The sequence below is a fragment of the Rhea americana genome, unplaced genomic scaffold (assembly GCF_003343005.1).
Source record: "Rhea americana isolate MKP2758 unplaced genomic scaffold, rheAme1 scaffold_126, whole genome shotgun sequence".
Taxonomy (NCBI): domain Eukaryota; kingdom Metazoa; phylum Chordata; class Aves; order Rheiformes; family Rheidae; genus Rhea; species Rhea americana.
The window spans coordinates 1683231-1696624 of record NW_028185328.1 but is presented as its reverse complement, the minus strand read 5'-3'; positions in this window follow the sequence as shown (position 1 = coordinate 1696624).

The following is a 13394-nucleotide window of genomic DNA, read 5'->3' as shown; positions in this document are numbered from 1 at the left end:
ATGAGGGGAAAAAAGGAAAGGGAGGGAGGGAGACCAGGGAACTGGAAGAAGAGGTGGACAGCAAAGCGGAGAGCAGAAGGAGAGAGGGGCTCGGGGCGCGGGGTCGAGAGGCCGGCGGGGGGGAGCCGCGGGCAGTAYTCAAGGGAACACTGAGGAAACGGGGGGCCGCGAAGCTGCGGCCAAAAGTGCGAACAACTTGGCTGCGCGGCCCGAAACCACCAGCGAGCGGATTTAAAGAGGAAACGGTCTTGGCAACGGCCTCTGCAGCCTCAAACCTTGCTTCTCCCCCCTCTCGGACTTTCTCTCCGCAGATAAACAGTTGCACGCCCCCTCCCCCCCGCCGCGCTGCTCCTCCCTCCCACCCCTCCGGGCTCCGTCCTTCCCTGCCCCCCGCTCCTTTCCCAGCCTCGGAGGGACGGAGGGGAGACAAAGCTGGTATTGAGCTGCCCGCGGTGTGAATGCTCCGCCTGTGCTCCGCGGCTGCCAGCGCCCGCAGCTGAGCCCCGCGCCCCGCCGCAGCGCTGCCCGCCCGGCACCGCTCCCGCAGCTCGCCCGCCGCCGCCGMCACCGGGCACCGGCGCAGGGAGGTTAAATCAACGCAGAGGAGGAAGCCGTACGTTTGACCGCCGATGCCTGCCTGCCGTTCCTCCCTCCCTGCTCTCCTCTGCCCTCTGCTCCCGGRGACGCTTCGCCGCCGGATCTCTGGCCGCAGCACGACGGGGCTGGGAGAGGGGACGAAGGCCAAGGGGGCAGCGAGGAGGGAGGACGTGGTCTGAARGGGCTCCAGAGCAGTGGACATAAGAAAAGCTGAGGGCAACTCTTGCTGCCCTGAGCGGTCACAGCACCGCTGCATGCGCACGCAGGAAGGGACTAATCGGGTTTTATACACAAATGGCCGCACTGGATCAGACCAAAGGTCCATCTAACCCCACGTTCTGTCTCCAAGCACAGTCTAAGGATGATGCCGAGGAGGGACGAACATAAGCACCAGGCAAGCACGCAGTGATATCGCCCCAGAGCACTCCTCTTAATTTCCAGTGATTTGTGGCTACAGCATGTCCCAAGCCTGTGGCAGTATCTCTGTAGTTAATGGCCCTCAATTGATTTTCTTCTTCCAGGAACGCATCCAGTAGCTTTCTGAACCCCCAGAAATGAGCCCCCACAGCCTTAGGATGCAAAGRCAGTGCTGTCTTGGAGAGCTTAAACAATCCTCATGTTGTTAAAGGGCCTTGAGTTAAGGGCCAAGGTCATGACACCACTACTCCCGTGTCATACGCAGCAGTGGCAAAATGGGATAAGTGCTTTGTACACAAGCCAAGGGGACAAGGAGAGTCAGATATTTCCCATATAGGAAACTTGAAGTGGATGGGACCAGTGAAGGGGGAGCAAAAAGAAGGAGCTGGAGGTTAATCCATATGCTGGATGCACCCAAGATACTGCAAAGAGAGATCTGGCCCACTGAGGGTATTGCTTTGAAGACATCCGCGCTGCTGACAGCCTAGCAGACAGTGAGTCAGGCTACTGACTGAAGGAGATGGACAGCACAAGGCACAGAGAGAGCCATCCTCGGGATGTCTCTGATCACACTCCTGGCATCCCAGGTGGCAGCGCARTGGGCACTCCAAGAAGACACTCATGCTCTTGTTCAGGCTCTCGTGCCACAGTGTGAGTACTGTTACGAGAGCTAGTACAAGTGAAATTACCAATGATAAAAACCTTCTCGCAAAGCAAGGTGTTGCATGGATCTCTTTTACAAGGCTCTCTTAAGTATGTTTCATCTACATTAATAGGAGCTATTCTATGTTAATTAAATGCCAGTAGAGTAAGGAAAACATATTTGTTGAAGATTAACTATTATGTAATGCGAGAAGCATCTGCCACCCAACTGCTAGAGCTCACTAAATATTTCCTTATCTCAGAGTATTTACTTAGGAGGCAATAACTATCCAGTTAAATCTAAATTTAATGCTTAGTTAAATATAGTTCACAGAAAGTGGCACCAATATGTTTTATACAGRGAATTACAGAGGAGGTCTCATGGGGAGAGTAGAAACCTTCCCCTGGACTCTGCTAACATCCTGACCTGAGATGGGACCACACCTGGCATGTCTCCCGGCAAAGTGGGGGTCTTTGTAGCACACACTGAGTCTGCTCTCTACTGAGGTAGAAGTATGAGGGTGGTCCTCATCAACTTAGACATTTATACGGTCCTTGTTAGGACCTACYACTGCAGCATAACAATTTAATAATAATAATCATTATAACAAATAGAGAGATGAGGAAGAAATTCCCTTGAGGGTCTCATGGTCCTTGGGGGGGGGGGAAGCCCCCAAAATTGATAGATCTTATTTGCTTTTATAARTGTATGGAAATGAAAATAAGTTGTTGTCTCGGTGGAAATGGACAAACAAACAGGAATCACACAAATCCTGCTCATTAGGAGAGAGCCTCATGAGTAAAATAAATCTATTTTTTTGTGTTCCCAGAAGAAATAACTGTCTAGACTCATCTCCCCCTGCTGGAAGCAGACAAAGAAGCAGCAGGTTTGCATTTTAACCTTTTTACATTCCAAAATCTTGAGGTAAAATTCAGGTAAACAATCAGAAAAAGGGTACTGCACACCCATATTGACATCTTTTAATGTCATTTAYCAATACTCCTGGTAGGTACAAGGCTGGCAGGGTCAGCCTGACTGACTAAATATTGTCAGTATGCAATACAGGAATCGATAGGGCAGTATGAGTCCAGTTCCTCAGGTACCAAGCACATCACTCTCCCTTCCTCCCCCAGTGCTAAAACACACCTTGCCCAAAGGGAACAGAGCATAGAGCAACACACTTTGATGAGGGCAGGCTGTACAGTATCACCCAAGACATGATAAAAATGCTTGGATGACCCATTTTGGAAGGTGTCTCTGTTTCCCTGCTGTGGATGTAGGATGATTCTGCCTGCAAGCTGGAAGGAAAACAGCAGCATATGCAGACACATCTCAGCTAGCCTTGCTCTCCCTGACTTTGAAGGAAATGTGCCAAAGACATTGCAGCATGGGCATCTGAGCTGGCCAAAGTGAACACCATCGATTCTGGCCCCAGGTAGGTAGCCTGCACCAAAGTATGCAGTGCTGCGATGCAGTGGGACTGTTACCTGGGCCAGGACTACCTGTGCCACAGCTCAGTTCTTGAGCTACTTGGGTACTGGTACCATGAAAGCCTTAAGTGTGATCTGCTTCTGACGGAGAGTCATCAGGAGCTATAAGCACAGGCTCTGGCCACAAATAGGCATAGGCTTTTTTTTTTTTTTTTTTTTTTTTTTTTTTTTTTTTTTTTTTTTTTTTTTTTGGAAAGTTTTAGTCCACAAAAAAAAAAAAAAAAAAAAAAAAAAAAGCTATGTCAGCTGCAATAGTAAATGGTATGATGTGAATGCCCAGAGAGGGCAGGGATGTTGCCCAGAGAGGTTGTGGAGTCTCCTTCTCTGGAGATATTATATTCAAGGCCCGCCTGGATGTAACCCTGTCTAACGTGCTCCAGGTGACCCTGCTGAGCAGGGAGGTTGGACTAGACGATCTCCAGAGGTCCCTTCCAACCTTACCGATTCTATRATTCTATGAATGACTGCCTTCTAGGAGCCGAAATGTGGCTTATTGGCTCAGTTCACAAACAGCCACAGAATGGCAACTTGTGTCACTTGAGTTTCAGTCACTATCAACCTGGCCCAACCAAAACTKGTGACCTGTTCCCAAATCTCACTGGAATCAGAGAAAAAGCATGTCTGATAAATATAAAAGAGAAGCGCTCACACAAATCTCCAGACTCTTTCATGGCCCAAGTGATAGTTTTAAGTAAGGTGACAGTATGACTGTTCTGCCAGGAGAGTCCAAGCCTTAAGGGACGTTATTAAGGGTATTTGCAATGGTGAGTGAAAACATATAATGTTTTGTGAGGTATACAACATGTTTAACCAAGATACACTGCTGCACTCAAGCAGTAGAGCCTGCTGAAAGCATCTCAGCTGTGCAGACTAAGTGTAATTTTGTTGCATTGGCAGAGGGGTTACAGAGAGGAACAGGAAAGGGTCTAAGGAGTTTCCCTGCACTAGGAGGAAGACTGAGGGACTGTGGCAGGGCAATGGTGACCTCTGTTTTTCCTCTTCTTTCCAGTACCTGTAGATYCCACCTATACACATGCAGCCACTGATTTCTACCTTGTTGTGCAAGAGCACTATTACATTCTGTTTTATTATGCAGCCACTTTTCACTCTGCTTTGCTTCCTGGGATGCAGGCAGCCATAGGAGTAGAAGAGAAAGAGTAGGGGCAGGGCCAGGAGAGAGATGGAAAAAAGTTCTCAGCTTCTTTTGAGGCTGAGGCAGGTACTGCCATGAGGGGCCACCTCCTGATACAACCCATTGTATCTGGAGCTTGTATCTCCAGATAAAAGCTCTCTGTTGAACACAGCAAAGGCCTCTACAGGCATATCAAGGAAGACATGAGAGTTGAACGGTAAGTCTCTGTCTCCTCAGACATAGAGTTACCATGTACCAAGTCCGTTCCTTTAGTTAGATCTGCCTAGTAAAGTAGCCTCCATCTTTACTAGGCCCAAAAGTGTGCTGGAAAGAGTGAACATTTCCCTGATAAAACTGAAAAAAGAACAAGTTAGCTGAGGGCAGGATGTTTACCAAACTTGTTCCTGCACTGACTGGAACATCCATGCCACTTATTCATATATGTGTATGACAGTGGTAATGCAAGAAGTAATAATGCCAGCATGTGCTATTATTTAAAAAAMCCCCACCTTTTTATGACTATCTTGCAAAGCTATATTTAGCCTGGGTTTTCATTCTTAAAATCAGAGCCAGCTTAGACTTGAGACACACATCAGGACATGTACTGCAGCAAAATGCAGCTTCCTCTGAAGTAAAGACCTTCAACTAGATAGAAGAATTCAGTTTATCAAGAGCATTCACAGACAGGTCATAACTGTGAATGGTAAAATGCACAACTACTGAGCTATAACAGAACTTTCTATTGTAGAAGAACAATAGCTACTTTTCAACAATTCATAACCTTGTTACTATGCAATCGATTGGCTTCAAAATTGATCACCTCCATATGCCTCAGTGCAGACAATTTAGAGGTCAAAGGCCAGGTTTGCAACAGCCATAAGCTGACATATCAACACTACAGTCAAAATAGCTATGCTGATTTCCACCAGCTAAACATGAGAGCCTGAGTCTCAAAGTTCACCTGCTTCTGTGCTGTGTGGGTAAAAAAAACAGYGCTATCACTTTCGAAAGGGAAAACTTTGTTCAACTGGATAAAGAGATTTTGTGCTTAGCCTTTTCAGAAATTTTCACCTTTAGCTAAAGACTAAATCTGAATGTTGGAGAGGAGGAAAATAGCAGCCCCAAAGGTATCTTTTTTTCAGCATGGTATGACTATGTGGCATTAAAGGATTAGCATTGCAACTGATTTGTGAACATAATTGTTGATTGCTACCACAGTAAGTTCTTGCAGAACTAAAAAGCCATTGGCAACAAGTCTTTCCTACTTGCAGAGGAATGAGAAACAGAGTTTAGTTATAACAAAAGTTGCCTTTCCAGTCTTACAAATGCAACAAATGCTAAAGCAATCACTGCTATCGAGAGTGTGGCAGTGCCTTTTCCCTGAAAATCACATATAATTAGCAACTTTCTTAAGGACACCTCAGAACCGGTCTCCACAGCTGCTGTTTGTCAGAGAGTATCAAATCACATCCAAACAACAGCAGACTATGCTGCTCAGCCATTGCTGCTGAACAGCTGTGAGCCAAGCTCCTTGCTACTGCTGGATGAGGCAGCAGCCCCAGTAGGAAGCTCCATGACCTGTTCTCCCAGAAAGGGTCAGCTCATAGCATAAGAAACACRGAAATTCCAGTTCTCTGGCATCTCCTGATTCCAGTTTTCTGGCATTTCTTAGATGGAGAAGGTATGTAGACCTATATTTTCAAATGTGACTATGGGAGCTAGACATACAAATCCGGAYAAGCAGTCCACATTTCCCCTAAAGACAACTTTAAGATCTCTTTTCTTTTATGTATTTAGGAGTGAAATCATTGCTTCACTTAGGTCAAGTAACACACTTGATGAGACAAATGGAGCAAGGGTTCAACCCTAAAGCTCTTTAAAAGCTTTCATAAGATCCTTCCATAAGAATGTCTGGAAAGGCAATACCTCTGTATGCTTAGGACTGATGTTTTCCAAAAACACTTCTCCTAATGTTGGTGAATATTTACAGCCCTYAGCACAAGTAATTAGGATGAACTATGCAGGAGGAAGCTAGAGTAGTTAAAAGTCCCTCCCAGCATACAAAGAGAAAGATCATCCAGTGGTTGAGATGTTCTAGGAGGACTTTGTGAGACCTCCAGCCCTAGTTTCCTCAGTTACTTTGGGTAGATCACTTAATGAGGCATTCACATAGAAAGCTAATCTCCATAGGCCCTTTCTGTCGTCAGAGGGATAATCTCCTCTTGAGGGCACTTCAGAACAGATGCCTAGTTTAACTATTTAAAATTGTCCTCAATCTCTCTGGGTGTGTCAGTTTCCAGCTTCATAGTGGAGATCCTAACATGCCCTTAACTTCCAACAGCGTTCAGAGGATAATACACCGAAGACTGCAAGGTGATTTAACACTACAATAATAAAACTCCCTGCAAGACACGATGTACAGAACATGCCAGGCAAGTTTGTGATATATTTCTAACACATTCATTAACAGGCCCCAAAATGACTGTCTAGCAATTGCAAAGGGTGTTGTGATCACAGTAGACAGGAATCCTATACAACTAAGAGGTGGTAAAACCCATTTTGCTGAGCCTTGCTGTATATTCGATGACCTGCTCTGGTGTGGAGTTCTCAACACAATACTAATGGATGGGAATAATCATTCTGACAGTGATGATTCAGAACAGAGCTCCCAACTCTTGCTGAAATAATACATGCTACCCATTCATCATCACCAGAGAATTAATTTTATTGTGAAGAATAGAGTGCAATAGGCTGTTGTGCTGCACATTTCCTTGTCTATTACAGAAGCTCCCACGTAGCTTTCATGAAACTTTTAAACTGAGGCCTTCAGTGAGACAAGAAAAATTCTCAAGATTTGTGATGCTATCAGGAGAGCAGGCACTGTCAGAAAGCCTAAGACACAATGGACTCAGAGATAAATTTCTATGCAGAAATTTGGAGAAGGGTCCCCCTGAAACCATGACCTGTCTGAATTCAAGCTCCTGAAAAAACACTTCATATCATTTCACYATATTCAGGTCTGAAAATGAGGAAAACATTCCTAAAATGTACAGATTTTCAAGATGACAAGCCAGGACAACTTTCCCACAGACAGACTCAAAAGGTACTATTTTAGGRGCCAAAGGTCAGGGAAATCTCTGCATCACCAAGTTTACAGTTAGAGCCTGTTTATCCACTTGACATATATGTTCTAATGCTTTTGCATTTTCCCCCTATCCCACACTTATTTTCTGCTCCTTTCTCCTATCTCCTTTCCCTGATGTTTTCAAGTTCCTCTCCCTTTCTSAGGTTGCACCCGTGTCTTGTCTGTCATGCATAGTCTTATTCGTATGTTTTAAAGCCAGAAGGGACTTCTCTGATCATCCTTTCCAGTTGCCTGAAAACCCCAATCCACAGAAACTTTCCCATTGATTCTGGCAAGAAGCCACAACCAGTGGCTGAACCAGAGCACATTTTCAAAGAAAGGCTGTCAGCTTCGGTTTAAGCACTCCCCAGTCGTAGAGATCTATGCTACATCAGTGGTTTCAGTGGTTAATTACCACGGAGGTTAAGAATTTTTCACCTTATTTGAGCACAGACTTTGAATTCCTTTAACATCCAGCCACTGAATCTAATCATGCTTTATTTTCTGCTTAAAGGGTCTTCTGCTGATAGAAACCCTCTTTCCGAAATACAATTTTGTACCTGTTCGAGTCTCTCTTTGTACCACTTTAATTTCTAGAGCCCAGTATTTTGTCATGAACTCCCAACACTTGGAGCCAGGGAGGGGAGCAGGGTGTTTTCAATAGCCTCTAACAAGATCTGGCAGATGGCAGATTAGTAGCACTATCTCTTAGGGATGTGGCCAAGGATGTTAACTTCTGGGTTCAAGACTAAGAATGGGAAAGGGTTGGGGGCAAGAATGATGAGATGAAAGGACAGAGGACCTTCTGACCAAGATGTGCACACATAGGGTGGCTCCTCATGGTGAGTGAGGATTTTGCTGGTGGTGATTCCAGCAGCTGGTTCTGTTGCAGGGAACTGTGACAGTCCTGTGCTCAGATGTAGCGGCAGTGCAGCTGTACAGCCTGTGGGCTTTTTACTTGCAGCAGAAGGATAACTTGGACTCAGAACCATCCTGATTTAATCTAACCCAAATTCCTATTTAAATCAACTGGGTTAGAAAAAAAACAAACCCAGGTGTGGATATACCTGAAATCAGCTGAGATAAAGCAGTATCTATTAAGGGAATAAAAATTCTTCTCTGGATCCTAGCTTGCAATGCTACTAAAGTTGGGCTAGATAAGTGATCCACATGTCTTGAAATGACTACCTGAAGCAGAGGCTTGGAGGGCATTTATGCAAGCTTCCAGGCAACAGTGAGAGTAGGCAGGTCTTCTCCTGGGGAGAAGGGGGCAGGAGAGGAGATGGCAGGGGTCATAAGTAGATGTGGGAACTTGACCTGTCAGAGCCAGGCTCAGGCCTTGAAACACCAGKAGCCCACTTCTGTGATGACAAATTTGCTCAGCTCAGGAAACTTTTTAGTTCCAGCAGCWTGCTGTGGTGTATGAAACAAAGAGTCAGTAACTCAAACAGGAACTGCAGTATTGCTTCCTGTGAAACCCCAGGGGATTTGTGGATCATTCAGTGGTCTTCAGTGACACTTCAATAGCYTCTTAATTTATATAACATACCGATATATTTTTTTAATTATATCAAGGGCTGCTAGTTTATTGCTGCAGGCAGAGATGAGTGAAGGACAAAGAGCAYGCTGGACAGAGCACCCTGGCAGCTGGCTTAACAAAGGCAGGTGATGAGAAAAAAAATGCTACAGTTGGATCAGACTGAAGCAGAGTAATGAAATAAAAAGCCCAAAGAAAGCTTCTAACGACAAGATGGAGCCCTGAGTGTTTCCTCACTTCATTAATTATAGGAATAATAATAGGATTAGACCCGTAAGGGAACCCCAAGATATCAGTTGTAAATAATATTTGTGGGTGAGGCTACTTTAGGAGTCCCAAGGGGATATGTATCTCTGATTAGTTTTAAGTCAAAGCATTAAGTCCATAAGGTCTTTTCACCCTATTCTGTCTGCAAGGCCCAGCAAGAAAGTCCTCTCTACTTGCAGACTTAAGTGAGAATCCAGGGAGGGCTTGAATTCATGCAACAGAGKGCTTCGGGTCACTCCAGCACTTGCCTCTGAGCTCCTAGTAGGACARCTACTTTCACCTACAGTCATGAGTGGCTAGTGTATGGTTTGAAAGAGCTGACAGGAAAGCCTTCCACAGACTTGGCACAGTAAAAACACTGCTGCCAAATGCAGGGTGTTGCTTGCACAAGTCCTTATAACCTCCAAATCTGACAAAGACCTGAGGGAGAAGGAGCCTAAAGTTCAWAGAATTTCCCCATTTAAGGCTTTAAATGCATCTGAGATGTCAGAAGCGTTGATGGGTAGAGGCCCTGGTACAATCAAGTGGAGCTTTGCAACTGATTTCAGCAGGRCTACGATTTCACCTCCTGAGTCTGCCTCTCACCCTCATTCTCAGCAAATGCTTTTTGGCTGGAGAACGAGCACAATAAAGAAAGGACAAAGCAAACATGAAAACTAAGGCATACCTTCAAATTCATATTCATTTAACTGAATTACAACAATTTTCCAATAAGTTAATTTCTCATTAAAGTGAGGAACAAACAGTGAGTCTAACTGGCCTCAKACAGACCTAGTATAAGTAAATGAAGTGTAAATTCCTACTGCTTCCAGCTCTGTCAAGACACCCCTGTTCTGTCCATCGATATCCTCTRGTATTTCTTCCCACTCCCCATCTGCTGATGTAGCTAAGCCCTGAAGAGAAGAAGTTGCTATTGCCTATGAATTTTTAATGTAGCAAGAAAAAAACTGCAGGAAGAAGAATATTTGGTGGCGTTTACTCCCTGTGATCAAAGGCATTTCATGTCTCTTGTGTGATATTATTAGGAACACAATACAAAGTGAAAGCAGTGTTCAGACTGAGGTCCCTATTCAAAAAAAAAAAAAAACTCCACTTTCTGCAGAGTAGAATGCAAGAACCAGCGCTGGCAGGAGGCTCATATTCTTATATCATCTCCTGCCTATGTTTATCTACAGAGACTTACAYGACAGAAAGAGCCTAGCAGGGTCCTTAAATCCAGTCTCCTTGTATCACAAACACAGGACACTTCCACTCCCCACAGAACACTTCCCAACACCCAAAAGTGAATTTGCCAGCAGTAGGAGGCCCAAACCTAAATATATACTGTGGCATAGAGATAGTTATATTTTAGGTCTCTGCTGTCAACATTATTTTTTTTTAATAAAACTCCCAAGTGATGAGAGGAAAAAGACTATGCCAGAGAGAAAGGCAGAAAGTCACCTGCTAGTAGGACTAGGGTGAAGGTTCCCTCATACTCCCAATTCCAGAGATTATTTTAACACTGAGAACGTGCTTGGGAGACACCAAGCAATCACCTAAGAGAATGTAATGCCAAAAAGAGTGCTTACATGCTCTGTCTCTGTCCTGTCACTAGGTGGGGCAATCCTGCAGTACYAAGAGGCAGAAGAATACCTTACAAGAGGGTCTGTTAAGCAGCAAGTGAGGAGAAAGGGAATTTTTAGCTAGTAGAAAAGCAGATATTGGGTCTGAAACTGATTGGAACCCCTGGAAGTCTGGAAAAAATCAAGGTCTTTTTCATTCCTGATGTACAAAACAGACTATATGCACCAATAAAAATTCCATAAAAAGCTTCTCACTCTGACTTCAAACAAACTCTCTGCATATCCCTGACAAACATACACACACAAAATATTCCACTAGGAAGAATATTCACTACCTGAATGTGCTGTAATTACAGATTGCCCCATCTTTCTGCCATTATTCAATCAACAAGAAAAACTCAGACACCAAAACGTCAAACTGATCAAACATCCAGCCACATGCAGTATATCTCATGCAGATCCCCYCTACCGTTGCTCAGGAGCTTCTGAAACAATTCTGGCAATTGTTGGTAACTGTTTGATGAGTGCTTCACAAAAAAAACGATGGCTTGTTCACATGATAACTATAATGGAGTTGAGGACGCATTGCTCATACCAGCTGAAATTGTTCAGCCTCTGTTTCATGGCTGAAAGACTGAGATATATGTAAGCAAGGCTCGAGGTTCAACAAGCACCAAGGATACCTGTGCAAAAATATTTGCCCCCTAAGTCACAACTGCTGATACTACAGGACTCGTGATTCCTCAGTGTAAACCATCACGCAAACATCTTTGCACTGACACAACAAAACGCAAAGTCAAGGGAACTGCAGTTGGAATTGAAGTAAAATTTCAGAATCTCAGTAAACACAATTTTGCAAATGAATGTGACAGCAGCCATGCAGATGTTTACAGAGGTAATGGAAACACTCTGAACAGCCCCTGTTGCGTTTCTGTCATTTCAATCCAGACAATGACAAGGGCTCCTTACTGGACTGCTCTTTCTAGGTCACTGTGCAAATACAGAGCTGCTGACTGAAGCAAAGGAAGACCACATACACTGRAAAATGTCCAAAGGAAACTGGAAGAAATCAACACTTAATGGACAATGTSGTAACAGTCCCTTGAAGCTTTACAATAAGAGTGTTCCACACAGCAGGAGTTCTGCTATATACATAGAAAAGTGAGAGTTCTTTGGATGAAGAGGTGTCTTGCTCTTGCTGGCACAATACATTGCACAAAAGATTTAGGTTTCACACAAGGCAAACTATTCCCCATTCCACTTGCACAGCACAACAGAACTATGGGTGCAGGACCAGGTATTAAAAGTCCATAAGGAAAGGAACTCCAGGGAGGGAGAGACAGGATACAGTTCACTGAGGAAAGGGGCATGTGACACCATCATGATACATGTGTATGTGTGCTTGAACATGCACATGTGCGTGTGAAATGAGGCGGGCATATATGATATTCCAACCTACTGGGATAACTCAATAGTAGAAAGATAGTTTTAAGCTCCATGATCCTTCTCCAGGGAATAACACATACAAGGAAACAAAATAAATCACTATAGGCAGAAAGGACAGCAAAAATCTGTCTCATCTGGAGGTCAAGTCTTTCTTACAAATTTCAGCATGATTTCCAAGCTTTCCAGAGATCTCCTCATCCCCAAGAGGCAATCTGAAGGCATATTCACTGAGCATCTTGGCAAGGACAGAGTGGAATCAGAATTGGGGTCAAGATCTCAATGTCTGAGGAACATGCAGTTTACTTTGCAGTAGATATATTCAACTCCCAACAGAAAGATTCAAGATGTCACCAATACTGGACAGATGATCCTTAGTTCTGCACCCAGGAGCTTTTATGAGGTGAAGCTGGGGACCCTTGCTTCTGTATTATCTTTCCATAAAGCTGCTATGTGTTTAAATAGCACTACAGGAGATGAATGGGTTTGAGTATATATACAGAGACGTATTTTGTGGTTGGAATATGGAGCTAATGAAGCCATAATGGCAAACCCAAAAAGGATGTGCAAGCTGCTCAACTTTGTCCTTGACTGCTGGATTAAGGGAATCAGACAGCCTTCCCCAGCAGGTTATGGCTCTCATCTCCCCTGACTATTTTGCCATCCAGGGAGAGAATGTCATATTCTAGCAAACCACAGAAAGGTGCAAAGCTGTTTTGATGACTCATCTGGCAACCTCAGCAAGTAAGTCACATTTATACTAAGTTAGAACAGTAAATGCTGGAAATTTAAGGTAAAGGTTAATAAAGTGTAAGACTAGGAAGGGTTTCAGAAAGAAAAGCAAAACATTCACTATTGTTTGTAAACTCCTGTTCTCCTGCTGTGTTAGACCTGATAGAGAAATGATTAATGCTTTCTGATTATATAATAAAACCAATGTAAAATTTAAAAAGGGAGAACAATTAAGAAATTTTTTTTTCTTGTTCCCTCAGCAGACCTTCCTGGAATGGAATAAAAGAAGTCCACAATAAGCCTTGTATTCTTCAAAAGAAGGAAGACTCCAGCCAGGGACTACATTTAAGATTTTAACTTGGTATAGAAGTTCTTTCGAGAGAATTATTCGTACTTGCCCTGTTCATAGCAGGATTTAAAAGTACAAAGAACATGTATTAACCAGGTAAT